The sequence below is a fragment of the Melitaea cinxia genome, chromosome 14, assembly GCF_905220565.1.
Source record: "Melitaea cinxia chromosome 14, ilMelCinx1.1, whole genome shotgun sequence".
In the NCBI taxonomy this organism is placed as follows: domain Eukaryota; kingdom Metazoa; phylum Arthropoda; class Insecta; order Lepidoptera; family Nymphalidae; genus Melitaea; species Melitaea cinxia.
The window spans coordinates 3,089,697-3,104,279 of NC_059407.1; the positions used below are offsets into that span (position 1 = coordinate 3,089,697).

At 32.5% G+C, this 14,583-nt stretch overlaps 1 non-coding gene across 1 annotated transcript; it reads right to left on the reverse strand.

Annotated features, from left to right (window-relative positions):
* Positions 1-1,731: 1,731 nt before the first annotated feature.
* Positions 1,732-1,804, reverse strand: Trnav-aac. The gene has a single exon. It is a non-coding gene; the product is annotated as a tRNA-Val (tRNA).
* Positions 1,805-14,583: the final 12,779 nt, after the last annotated feature.

Here is a 14,583-nt window from a genome sequence, read left to right on the forward strand (position 1 = left end):
TGCGAGATAACACATGTACTGTTGTTTTGGTGCAAAATATACACAAACACAATATTTTTAGTTCGAAACTAGCAAATTATCTAATATTTATCAATATTTTTCGTAACACGTCGCGAGAATACAAGTGCACTTTTTCAGCGGGGGTAGACGTAGAAATATCTAGTAATAAACCTTTAATAGGTCTAAAATTGTATGTAATTTTTTAAAAGGTGAATTTATTAGTTTTCATTATGTCATTTTTTCATTTTTTCATTATCATGTTAAGTATAATAACCCATACCGAAAGAAAATGCTTAAAAAATTATATTGCATGTTTTAGTTGATAGCAAAAAGAAAAATAATATGCCAAAAATTATGACATAACAGTAATTTGTGAAATTTTATGACGCGAGAGTAATTTTTCAGTTCGGGATCGAACGACAGTTTTATACAAGGTGTTAGAACAGGCAATTCGAGAATAAGTCGCTGTAATATATTATGTATATATTTATGTGTATGTGTGATATTACATATTAATGCTAGTCCTTTGCCTAAAGGTTGCATGAAAGTAATCGCAGCGTTAGCGATAAAGCCGCCTATTGCAAATAATAAATTAGTTTTTAATTATTTTTGTTTACTTAACTAAATAATTGTTACCTTTTTTGCAGGTATCCGAAAAAGTGAAAATAAATGAAATATTAAGTCACCTCTCTATATTAAAACAAGATTCAGATTATTTTTTTAACAGAAAAACTTTTGAGTGTCAACAGTATTGTATCCACCCGGATCGAATTTTTTGCATGTTAGGCAGATTTAATAATCGTTACATGACGTAAACTTCGAGACTATATTCCTTAATTTAAGTCAACATCAAACTATTCCACAAACAATATAGGCAAAACAAACAATATACTCAATATAAACAAAACTATTAATTGACTAAGGTAAACTTCGGGAACTTTGCCATTAGTTAATTTGCTTTTAACAATAATCAAAATTTGTTAATTTGCGAAAGGAGGATTTAGATGTCGAAATGAACAGTAGGCATATAGCACTGCTCATAAATTGTGTTACTGTGATGAGTATTGGGTTGTCTATTAAGCGCTTGATGTTTTTTAGCAACTTTTTAATATAACAAGTATAATCAGATAAAATTTTGGAAAATCAAGCACCGCGGTGGAAATTTCTAGTCAGGCATCAAGGTTACATGTTTGTAGGTTATTTCTTTCGTTTAAAAATCGCACATTCAACGAAACATCAATAACAACAGCAACCATGGTCACGGAAGTCTGTTCTGTAAAGTATCCGAAACGTCGAGCATCTAAAAAACTTAATAAGCCACGATAAAATCCGAAATAATTGTTTCATTATAGTGAGTGAAATTCGCATAAACATTAGAAATCAATACATGGCTATATTCTTGAAATATTTTGTGATGTTTTGCCAAACCCCTCCACTTTTTTTCGAGCTTCTCGTGATTAATGGACGAAACCGAAGGTACCTAGGACTACCTTATCTTCCTAGATTTTCTAGTTAGGGTCACTGCTGATGGTCCAGACTTTGCAGGAGTCTACAGGCCTTGCTATTAAGCTAATAGGCTTCACTATATAGGTAAGCTTACCATTAGCCGAAACAAATGCTTGTGTGCTAGACCAAACTCTACTTTGAGGAAGACGAAGCGGTTGATAATGGTTCATAAAGGATAAATAAGTGCCTTACCAAAATAAAATAAGTTTTGAAAAATAAAAGCAATGTTTCCGCCCGAGATCGAACCGGGCGCCTTTTGCGTGTTAGGCAGATGTGATAACCGCTACACTACGGAAACTTCGAGAGCTTATACTAAAGTAACATTTAAAAAGGATCGTACAGAATAAATGACAGACAAACATCGCTCAATAAAGTTACACTATAAGTATTAACCTTAATTACTTTTGACGACGCGTTGGCGCAACGGTCACAGCACTGGTTTGTGGCTGTTGCGCTGGGGGTTGTGGGTTCGATCCCCGCACATGAAAAACATTTATATTGGCCATACAGATGTTTGCCGTGAACTGGGTGTTTGTGCAGTCCTTGTAGGTTTCCCCACCGTGCCTCGGAGAGCACGTCAAAGCCGTTGGTTCCGGTTGTTATCATATACACCTGATAGCGATCGTTACTCATAGTAGGGAATACATCCGACAACCCGCATTGGGGAAGCGTGGTGGATTAAGTTTTGATCCTTCTCCTACATGGGGGAAAAGGGTTATGCCCAGTAGTGGGATATTACAGACTGAAGCGTTGAAGCGTTACTTTAGACCAAATTATTTATTCGTTGTTCCTATCCCCCCCATATGTTGTTGTGTTGTTGCTATTCCTATTCTGGTCCCTTGAGAAATTGTTGTTTTTAAAAACTTTAAGGCTCTGCTCCAGATAACGCTATTTGATGGATAATGGTATCCAACAAATAAAAATTGATGGTATATTATTCTTTATATACAAATATAAATCTAAAAGTTGTATCGTTTTCTAATGTTTACGTGAATTTCAATCATTATAATGAAACAACTTTTTCGGATTTTATCAAGGTTTATTAAGTTTTATAAAACTCCTCCCGTGACCAGGGCTGCAGTAAAGTATCCGAAACATCGGACATCTAAAAACTTAATAAACCGCGATCAAATCCGAAAAATTTGTTTCATTCGAAAAGTTGTAGTTTATTAATTGAGGAGGAATAGGTCTATTTTACCTCCTGCCGTTAAAGTCTATTCGTAACTTATGTGGAGGATAAACTTTATACAGAACCGGTGAAACAGAGAGACAAAAAGCTTTTTACGCTTAATATTAATCTGAGAATCGGAATCGGAAAGAGTGCTTTAATAGAAAGATTTACGGAACGGCAGATCCGATTTTTATGAGAGTTTCACTGGAAGTTTGCCGGAAAAACTTTGTGACCCACTGATTTCAACGCGGGCGAAGCCGCGGGCACAGCTAGTATTAAATATATGTGTAGTATATATAACTTTAGTACTGCTATTGAACTTAATTATAGAGAATTACGGTCTGCATTTCCATAGAGAGACTATTTAAGTAATCCCATGTAATTATCATAACAAAGCCTTGGGAATATGTGTCCCTAGACCTTAATTTTACTCGTAGGTACGAGTATGTCGGTATTTTAAGATCGGATAGACTTCTCATTAAATTTTTTGTTTGAAAAATTAGGTTACTTTATGTTACTATAGTCTCAATATTACTTTTACTATATATTAAACATATATTTATATATGTATTATTTACATGTATATTTATCAAAAAAAAGTAGCTATACCAGTCGGCTGTTACACAAGCATTAAGTTGCTTACATTAGGAACGGATGACCATGTGTGTATGTTATAAAAAAAATGTTTCGCAGTTTACTAAAGCAGAAGTTTAATTGAGGAAGAATTTAAACGTGAAATAATAACGTTTAATGATTTGACACTTAATATACGCATGTTTGGGTAAATATGAACAAAGGGCTTCAAATTAAACCACATATATTACACACAAGTCTAAATTATTTACAAAAAGATGAGTCAAATAGAAGCAAAAGGGTAAGTTCAGTTTTAATACTCTGTTGTAGGTACCTACGGGTCTAATATACACGTGGAAATATTTGAAGCCTTAGTCTCTTGAAGATTGTTTGATTGGAACTGTTTTAGTAGGAAATATAGATTTTTTATTTTTTTTTTATTTTTTATGTCACTAGGTCGGCAAACAAGCGTACGGCTCACCTGATGGTAAGCGATTACCGTAGCTTATAGACACCTGCAACACCAGAAGCATCGCAAGCGCGTTGCCGACCCAATCCCCAATCCCCCCAGGAGCTCTGGTCACCTTACTCACCAACAGGAACACAAAACTGCTTGAAAACAGTATTATTTAGCTGTGATCTTCTGTAAGGTCGAGGTACTACCCCAGTCGGGCTGCTCCATATTTTGAGTAGGAAATTCCTGCTGTGCCCTACCTCAGTTGTATAGATATTACATTTTTGATTAAGTTTTCTAACTTTAGATCCTAGAAATGTGAATTCAAGATATTCTGACGGCTCATTGATCATTGGTGTCTCGTCGTTTCACTGCCTTCTTCTCACCTTCCTTCGCTCGCCATTATGAATAAGAGTAACGGTAAAAACAAGACAGCACAGCGGTTGCACTCGGATAAATTAATTGATAGTTAAAACAAAAAAACTAATTAAATAATTACCTTAACCTTCTCCTACACGGAGAAAGAGGTTTATGCCCAGTAGTGAGATGTTACGATCTGAATCGTGATGTATGACTTTGTATTTTGTATTTTATTCTGCTCTATAAATTTGCTGAATTTTATAGTGCGGAAATGTTAGCAAATAAAAAAAAAGTAATAACAGTTCGAACTGTCTGAGATACTTACGGGTCTTTGTCTTTGGCACAATTTCGATCAGAATATTTTGTTAAAAATGGACTGAAATATATCAAAATCAAAAAATCAAAATCAAAAATTGCTTTATTCAAATAGGCTCCAAGAGCACTTTCGAATCGTCATTTTACAAATTAAAACTTTAGAAATTCATTATTATTTTTGTAAAAGTGAAGCTACCACCGATTCGGAATGTAGATTCTGCAGAGAAGAATCGGCAAGAAACTCCGCAGTTACTCTTTTCAAAATAATATATAAACTGTGTTTTAGAACAAAATTAGAAACATGTTGCATGAAATACAGCGTCACTAAGTCCACACATCTTTCTCAACTATGTAATCCTGCACCGAGTAATAAGCTTTACTATTAATTTTTTTTTATAAAAACTTTAAATTTATGTTGAGACAATTCCAAAATCGTTTGTGGTATTTTATTATACATGCGAATACCATGACCCAGAAAGGAAACGTTTACTTTGCGCAGTCGAAAACTTGGAGTTACAATTTTGTTATTCCGTCTCATGTTTACAATGCGATTATTACTATTTATTTCAAAACAATGAATATTTTGGTGGATATACATAATATTGTTATAAATATACTGCGGCGCGATCGTTAATATGTCCACCTTTTGGAAAACATCCCATAGGGAGACTCGAGCTCCAAGATCGCAAATGCCGCGAATAGCCCTTTTTTGCAAGATAAATATAGTCTCAATATCTGCAGCATTAACCCACAGTAACAGGCCGTAAGACATAACACTATGGAAATAGCTAAAATATATTAAACGTGCAGTTGGAACGTCGGTCAGTTGTCGTAATTTTCTAACTGCGAATGCCGCGGAGCTGAGTCTACCATTCAAGGATGACAAATGGGAATTCCACTAAAGTTTTGAGTCCAAATGTATCCCTAAGAAAACTGTAGTATCATTGACAATAAGCCTCTCATTATTTATTATAAAATTATAATATATGCTTAACATTAGGTAATAATTATAATATATATGCTTAACATTAGGTAACGAAAACACAACGCACTTGGTTTTTTTGGCGTTCAAAACCAAGTTGTTTATTTTAAACCAATCTTTTCGCGACAAAGAAGCGTTCACGTCATCATAATTTACTTTTTCTCAATCAACTTTAAATATTACAGAAGTGTCATCTGCATCTATATTACAAATATATTTAACATAATTACTTATTTACTTAAGGTTTTTTTTTAGTTTAATGTAATTTATCTGTTGAATAGAAGATAATGTAATAATATTTATATAATATATGGCAAAGTGTTGGTGGTATATTACTAAATAACTGTAATTGTACAAAATTTCAACTAGATTTAGAAATAAAGTTTTATAAAATTTTTTATTTAAAATTTAACATAAAATGGCAGATCATTTATATATATTAAAAAAAGAAATGGACCCAGAAATGACCCCTGTGGAACGCCCATTTTTTAGCACAGATCCAGAAGACTTCGTTCCGTTTATTGATACGTGTGATACGTGATACGTGTTGAATTCTATTAGATAGATATGAAGCAATTAGATTAAGAGCTTTACCATTAACGCCGTAATACTCAAGTTTACTTAATAAAATCCCGTGGTCCACGCAATCGAATGCCTTTGATAGGTCACAAAATATACCAATAGCATTTTGTGATCTCTCCCAGGCGTCATATATATGTTTGAGAAGTGCCACACCAGCATCTGTCGTAGAGCGACCTCTAGTGAAACCATATTGTTCACTGTGAAAAATTCAATTAACTTTAAAATGGAAAAGAAGTTGATTTAGCATAATTTTTTCAAATGTTTTACTTAAGGACGGTAGGATTGAAATGGGTCTATAATTACTGGGATCACTTCGACTTCCCTTTTTAAAAAGTGGTAAAACTTTACTACATTTTAGCAAATCTGGAAAAGACCCCACTTTAATAGCATTGTTAAAAAATAAAGCTAATTACGGAGCGAGGTCATCAATGATAGAACTAATTAATTTAACTGAAATGCCCCACAGATCATTTGTTTTTTTAATATTAAGACTCTTAAAAGCTTTTAGAATATCTAAAGAATCAACCTGCGAGAATGAAAAATCAACATTACATTTGCTTACGTTATTTTTAAGAAGTTGGGTAGAATCAGTTGAAGATGAATTCAGTCGAGAAGTAAAGTCAATGGGTATTTTATCGAAAAAGGCTTCAAAGACATTAGCCAACTTGTCATCCGAGCTTACAACAGCACCATTTATATTTGATTCGATTGGTATAGTTTGCTAATTACGTTTCCCACAGATACTATTAATTATATTCCAAGTGCATTTAATTTTATCATCAGAATTAATAATTTTATCTTTGATATATTTTGATTTAGCAGCCATACAAACAGCTTTACAAGTTTTAGAATATTCTTTTACATAATTCAAAACATAATTCCTGCTTCCATTGCTTCATACTGTACAGTTCGTACAACCTATTTCTACTCTTATAAATACCTTCAGAGGCCCATTCACTAAATTTAAAGTTACATCGAAAGTTTTAAGTTTAAAAATGTTATAGAATTCATCTAAAATTAATTTGAAAAGTGAATTATAGATTACATCTGGATCCTGTGCCATCATATCTACTTTACATATTTTTTGCGCTACAATATCCCTAAAACTATTCGTTCTCTGTACCGTTATTGGTCTACATGTAATTCTTCGAGAATTTATGTTAATTTTCTGATCAAGAGAGAATTTTTGACCGCAGTGATCGGAAGTTAAAACAGTTATAACAGATTTATTGTGAATTTCAATATTACTAAATACGTTATCTATACAAGTAGAAGATGTCTTAGTGACTCGAGTTGGTTCACAATATCTGTGTATTAAATTAAAAGAGTTAAACAAATTAATTAATCTACTTCTAATCATTGTGTCCTTTAATATGTCTACATTAAAATCATCACACACTAAAACATATTTAGAGCTTTTAAACAAGTTCTTAAGTGTGTCTTCCATTACTGTCTCAAATACTGTTAAATCACCTACGGGGGACCGGTACACGCAAAGTATAATGTAATCGAATGTCTGATCGACTAATGGTAGAAAAACGGGAACTTGACTTTTTTTAAATTACGCAATAAGTATTAGATAGATCTCATCGGAACGTCTTTGAAAATTTTTCGATATAAAGATATGTGTAAAACATTTAGTTCAGTGTATACATTAATAATAATATAAGAGGGTTTGATAGACTGATAATCGTCTTATAGTGTATAAAAACAACAATTTATAACATTACTTATGAAAATTTTTACAAACGAACAAAAATAAATACATTAAATGGTGTAACAGTTTGCAAGAATATCAAACTTAGTAAATATTCTAATTACAACGTAAAAAAGTTAAAGTCTGGTAAACAAAAAAAAAAGTTTTCTTAACTAATTGTGTAAAGAAACCATTACCGACAAGATACACCAAATATTCATAAGTTGAGCATAGCAAAATACACCCGAGAAAATCACTGATAGTTACGTGTTTCAAATGAAGTTAAGTGAACACTAGCGATATTGCAATAATATTACTAGTAGAGCTGATTAAACTGTCAAAAGAGCTTTCAAATAGCTGATTAAAATCAGTGTCGTAAATCTTGAGAGCACATATTTGAAATTACGATATTAGGTATTAATCATGATTTATACAGACAGATACAGGCAGATGGTTTAGCAAATTAACCTCTTCTTACGTTATTTATTACCAAATTATAGATAGAAGCTGCGAGGTGCAAATTATGTAATAAAAACGTGCGTAAAGTTACGCCATAATTTCAGGGTATATCAATTTTTTTATACTGCTAAAATGGCAAATAAGCATAATATGGCCCACCTGATGGTAAGCGCGTTGCTGACCCTATCCTCGACCCTCCCCAGGAAGCTACCTTACTAACCACTGTAATACAACAGTACTTCAAAGTAGTATTATTTATTTGATTTTCTGAAATAAAATAGTGGAGAAATTAATTTTTTTTTGTTATTGAGAAAATCCACAATTTGGCTAACTATGAGAAAGTTACATTTTCTAATATGAACTATAAAATGCTTTTGATCATAGCAACGAAAATGTACCTATAAATTTTTACGTAGGCCGTAGAAGAAATTCTAATTATAAATAAAATTACCGAGTACGCCCAATTTACTATCCAATTGTTCAGTAATTAATAATACTGAACTAAGTATATATAATACAGTTATAATTAATAACAAACTTAAGCTCGCCTAGCGAATTATTGTGACTCTGTTATTAAGGACACACTTAAATTAGTAACTAATTATTTGATCGTAATGTAAAATTCCTGAATTTATTTTTTTTTTATTTGAAGACGTCTAAATAAAAATAAACAACTAATCTCTTAATGGTAAAGTCAAGTAAAATTTCTATTTAATTTGCTTTATAAGTGGGATTAAAAACAAAACTCTTGAAACTGCTGTCATTTTTATTGACGTGACAACGTCTTATAAATTGGTTTGCCGGGTGACACTTCAAGAAACTGCGTTACGCTCCGCTCACGTTATGCGCTCACAATGAGAGCGAGTGAGAGGCACGCGTCCCTTCCACTCGGGCATGGTTAGCCCGCCTAAGAGCGAGAGAGACAGACATAAAAAGTGAGTGAAATTCAGTGCGAGATTCTTTGTATAAATTAATGATTTAAATATAATTCTTTGTATAAATAAATGTTTTAAATTGTTACTATTATTTCATCCTTCTTCCTACTATACGAATGAATATTCACATTAAAATTATTTTACCACTCAAAGTCGTTGTCACGTAAAACTTTCGCCCGTATACCGACTTTACAGGCAACCAATTTTTATTAGTTCAAAATCATATACTAATAGGAAATATAATATAGTAATAAATAAATAATAATCATTAGTAATTTTGGGTTGTCTGGAAGAAATGGCTAAATAGCCATAAGTCCGCCCATTGTATTTCACAGTCTGTAAATGTTTTATTAAATGTGTTTATTGTTTAAAATGTAGTTGTGGTGTATAATAAAGTATAAATAAATAAAAATAAATAGATATATCCGCCAATCCGCATTAAAGCAGCGTGGTGGATTAAGCTCTGATCCTTCTCCTACATGGGGTAAGAGGCCTATGCCCAGTAGTGAGATATTACAGACTGAAGCGTAGTAGCAGTAGTAGTTCAAAATCAAATCATTACAAGTAAAAAACATATCTTTAACACACACAAGTAACTACTTAACGCCACCTTAGGTATCAAGTCCACTGATGTAGAAACTCATTTAATCTGTAAAAAACGAGTGTGTTTAGACCACACGACTGAAGTAAAACTCACGAAACGTAACTCTCGCTCTCTTTCTATCTTCGCTAACTTATTTCTTCCTCTCGATTTCCGTTCGCCTCGTCCGATCAAACTTTTCGTAACGCTCTCGTCACGCATTCACCAGCTTACTCCCCAAGTCAAGCGTGCGTAAAGAATTTTTATTTAAATAAAATATAACAAATAAAAACAATTATATATAGTCTCAAGGCGGGAATTGAACCAATAACCCCTGGAGCAGAAAGCAAGGTCACAGCAAACTGCGCGCTATGTTTTCAGTTACAAATACAAATAAATCTATGAAACTAAAAATAAATATCACATACGAGTATATTTAACTATATTTTACATTATTACTTACTAAAGTTTCAATATGATTTTGAAAGCACTAAAGCCTTAGATCAAGGAGGTATTTGTGAATTAGATTTTATATAAATAGGCGAGTGATAAATTCGTAATACCGATACGCAATTTTTTTCAATCAGACGTTTTTTTAGATGAATAAATTGGAACTCCGTTATCTGTCAATCTTTCGTCGGTTAGGCGTGAACGTTCTGGTTTGGAAGGGAAATCCAATTTACAGCAATCGTCTCGAAGATTTTACGTACATATTGTTTATTTATTGGCAATAGGTTTAGCGAAACTCATTCTTAATGTATGTAATTATTATAGCTTGGTGATTCAAAAGTACCCTAGGTTCATAGAAAATCATCATGAGTCGACATTCACAAATTTGTAAATCACAAAAGCAAAAAATTATGTGTATCGTATTGTTCCAAAAAGTTAGTTGTTTAAATTGTAATTATTTTGTTAAATAACCGTTTAAATTTCTTTTTGAAAACCACATAGAAGAATAATTTTATTTGATTAGAATTCTTCCGTCTAACTACTGCACAGCTACGAAGTAGTTTCTACATAATTTGATTTTAGCAATAAATTTTTATAGTAGTACAGGTCAACTTCGAGTCTATATCAAAGGTCAATTCGATTGTATTTTTATATGTGCGTAACCTCATAGCTTTTATAGCCTTTGTGTATTCAAAAACTGATGATTATTGTGTGATTCATTTTGAGTGAAATCTGACGACTAATCTGATATAATACGTATATGAGGTCGTTTCATTTTTTGTTTGTGAACTAACAGAATTACGCTTAATGCTATGGAAATCTTACCTTATTATATAGAGAAATAATGGCTTTCTACTAATTAGGACCGTAGTTCAGGCATAATTATAGATAACTATACTTAAATGATGGAATTTAAAATACGCTTTAGATATTAACGTTGGGTATTTTTAGTCTAAAAATAAATATTTTGTCGACTGAAAATTCCTAACTTTTAGTTTAAAAATACTGGATTTACATTTAAATGGCTCAAACCGTTTTGTTGCGCGTTTCTATGTTAGTATCAAATTTGTACAGACACAGTTATAGCGAGTGCGTGCCAAGAGATACATTTAATTTAGAGTTTTTTGTTTTTTTAAACAAAAGTTGTAAATTTTATTATTTTATTTTTCCTTTTTTCATTCAATTTTCTTAAATAAATATTTCCAATATCATAGAGTTACGGGCACATAGATCAAAGCTGTATGTTTATGTACGTATTGTCTCAAAAACATGCACACAGTTTTGCGCGACAAAATTTGAATTATCGATATACGTACTTTGAAGCGCTATTTCACCTCCTTATATACCATATATATATATACATAAGGAGGTATATATACAGGGTACCCTGTGCGCGTTGCTACGCTTTTTTTATTTATGTTTTTGGTCGTACCAATATACAGGGTTACAGGAAAAGTCAACCTAGGTCCGTTAAGGGCGTGTAGTACACACCATTTCTGAATGATTTCACTATGGAACCCCCCATCCTAAACTTAACCGTTTTCGAGATATTCGAGTTTTAATTTTTTTTATGAAAATGCCCAATTTTTCGGCTATTGAACTGATTATTTTGAATTTTTTTGACTCTTATGATTATTTTTTTGGTTTTTTACATGAAAAATGAGATGCTTAATGACCTCAATGACTAAAATTGCACGTAAGTTAACTAAATAGGTCGTTGTAGACGATCGAAACTTAAGAAAATAAGTACAAATTATAAAAAAATATTTTTCTTTTCTGGATATCTCAAAAAATTATTATGACACTTGCTCTGCAGATGTGTTTAAAAACATCTAGATTTTATCAGCTATCCAACGAGGTATAACACTCTAGGTTATTTATTAACCTCAAAGGTGAAACTTAGCTTCTAAGGCTACATGGCAGTCAGAATAAATAGCGCTTATTTAATTAATTTGACTTAAGTTCAGCATCATCATCATTACAAGATCCTCGGTGATTGTAGTAAGCTAAATGAAACAATAAATCAGTTCAAAATAACATTTATTCATTCATATTAATGTTTTTGAAGTTCATGTTCCACGTGTCCACCTCTATTTCGCACACATTTTCTCATTCTTTCACGTAGTCCACTTTTCACTACACCAATGGTTAATGTTCTTCTTATGTCGTCTTATGAGAACTTCCACTGACGATATGGGGTTGGGCTCACTGTAAACGAGGCTCTTCATGTGCCCCCATACATAAAAATCCATGGGGGTCAGGTCGGGACATCTGGCTGGCCAGGGTAAAGGCCCACCTCGTCCAATCCATTTGTTAGGATAGTTAGTGTCCAACCATTCCCTAACGCTTCTTCTGAAATGAGCAGGGCAGCCATCATGTTGAAACCACATGTCCCGCAGTAATTTTAATGGGAGATCATCTAGAAGGTCACCTAAGTCACCTCTTAAGAAATTTTCATAAGTATCACCATTCAGATCTTGTTTTTGCACATTATTTTTCTCACTCTCACCTGCATAAATCTAAAGTTGTCTCGCTCACACGCACCGGATTAACTTGAAGGACAATAGCCGACCCGTTAGACCTACTACCTGAACCTTTTCAACTATGTTTTTTTCTATGAGTTTAAATACAACCCGAGGTTGTTATAACTCATTGGATAGCTGATAAAATTTATATGTTCTTAAGTACATCTGCAGAGCAAGTGCCATAATAATTTTTTGAGATATCCAGAAAAGAAAAATATTTTTTTATAATTTGTACTTATTTTCTTAAGTTTCGATCGTCTACAACGACCTATTTAGTTAACTTACGTGCAATTTTAGTCATTAAGGTCATTAAGCATCTCATTCTTCATGTAAAAAACCAAAAAAATAATCATAAGAGTCAAAAAAATTCAAAATATTCAATTCAATAGCCGAAAAATTGGTCATTTTCATAAAAAAAATTAAAACTCGAATATCTCGAAAACGGTTAAGTTTAGGATGGGAGGTTTCATAGTGAAATCATTCAGAAATGGTGTGTACTATACGCCCTTAACGGATCTAGGTCGACTTTTCCTGTAACCCTGTATAAATAATTCGCTTCGCTTCCATAAAAGTAGAACAATGGTTCATTCTACGGTTCGTTCGTTCGTATTGTTTTACCGAAATAAAAGAAAATAAAAAAAAATTCGTTTTTGGTCGTTCGTCTACCCACTATGCATCGAAGAGCAAGCGATGTCGGAATAATAGAAAATCATTTCTCAAGCCCTAATAGACCAGAGTGGCGGCTCCAGCACTAGCTTGCTACATAAATAGTAGATCCTTGTCTAGCAGTGTAACGTTTACAAGCAGTTCCAGTTCAGTTTATTATGGTAGAATACAGCAGGAAATGTCTTGGTCATCAAAATGCTTTTTCGTTTTATGCGCAAAGTGCAAACAAACAGGATTTGATGATGATTACTGGTTACTGGTTACCATATAAAATTGTTATCATATTTTTATTTCAAATGAAGCTGTTATTATTTCACTGTTACATATCAAAATCAAAATCAAAAACAGCTTTATTCAAATAGGCCCCATGAGCACTTTCGAATCGTCACTTTACAAATTAAAACCTTAAAAATAAATTATAAACATGTATATGTGTTATGGGCAAAACACATGAGTTCACGTTATTTTTGGCGTAAACTTGTGTATACCTATGTCCAGCAGTGGACTGTATAGGCTGTAATGATGATGATAATGATAAAACATGTATATAAAATATATTGTTGTATCAACAAACCTGCGTGGCGGCGCCACGGTTCGCTTAAACCGAAAATAAAAATCATCATATCAAAAATTTCGCTCTAACGGGTACATCGTTCCATAGCTTAATTGGCTAGAGCGCCGACACGGTCAGTCGGAGACGCGGGTTCGAATCCCGCTGGAGCGGTCAATTTTTGATATGATATTCAAAAAATGTTTAGAATTCCTAATGTGGGGGTAACACAAAAATAAAATCGTAGGTATTAACAAACCTGCTTTTCTCTTTGTTGTTATGACAGTATTTAGAATATATTTTATCGCCTTATCGGTTCTTAGTTTCATGCGACATATAGTTATATTCTACTCTACATTGAAATAAATAACTCTTTTCCATTATTCGTTCAAATAAATTATAAAACACTTTAGTTATACTTGAGCTAATTTTAATAAAGGTAAACAAGTAAATTAAACTTTCATTAGATATCGTTAAAATGTTTGAAATGTCAAGTAGACTGGTAAACAGATATTTAGCTTCTAATTTGCGTTGTTTACAAATTATTTACTGTGGTAAATTTTAAAACTCGTAAAATTGCTCTAAATGTTACAGGTTTCGATGTTTATAGACCCTTAGAATTTTATTACTTGATTTCTTGTAGCTGAACTTTTTTTATTGTTTACTTTTAACTTGTTTTATAAGATTTAATAAAGTTAATCAGTATTTTACTTTGTAAAATTTTCTATTATTGGATCATTTTGTACTTAGTAAGTAAAGTTTGACGCGCGACCTTACGC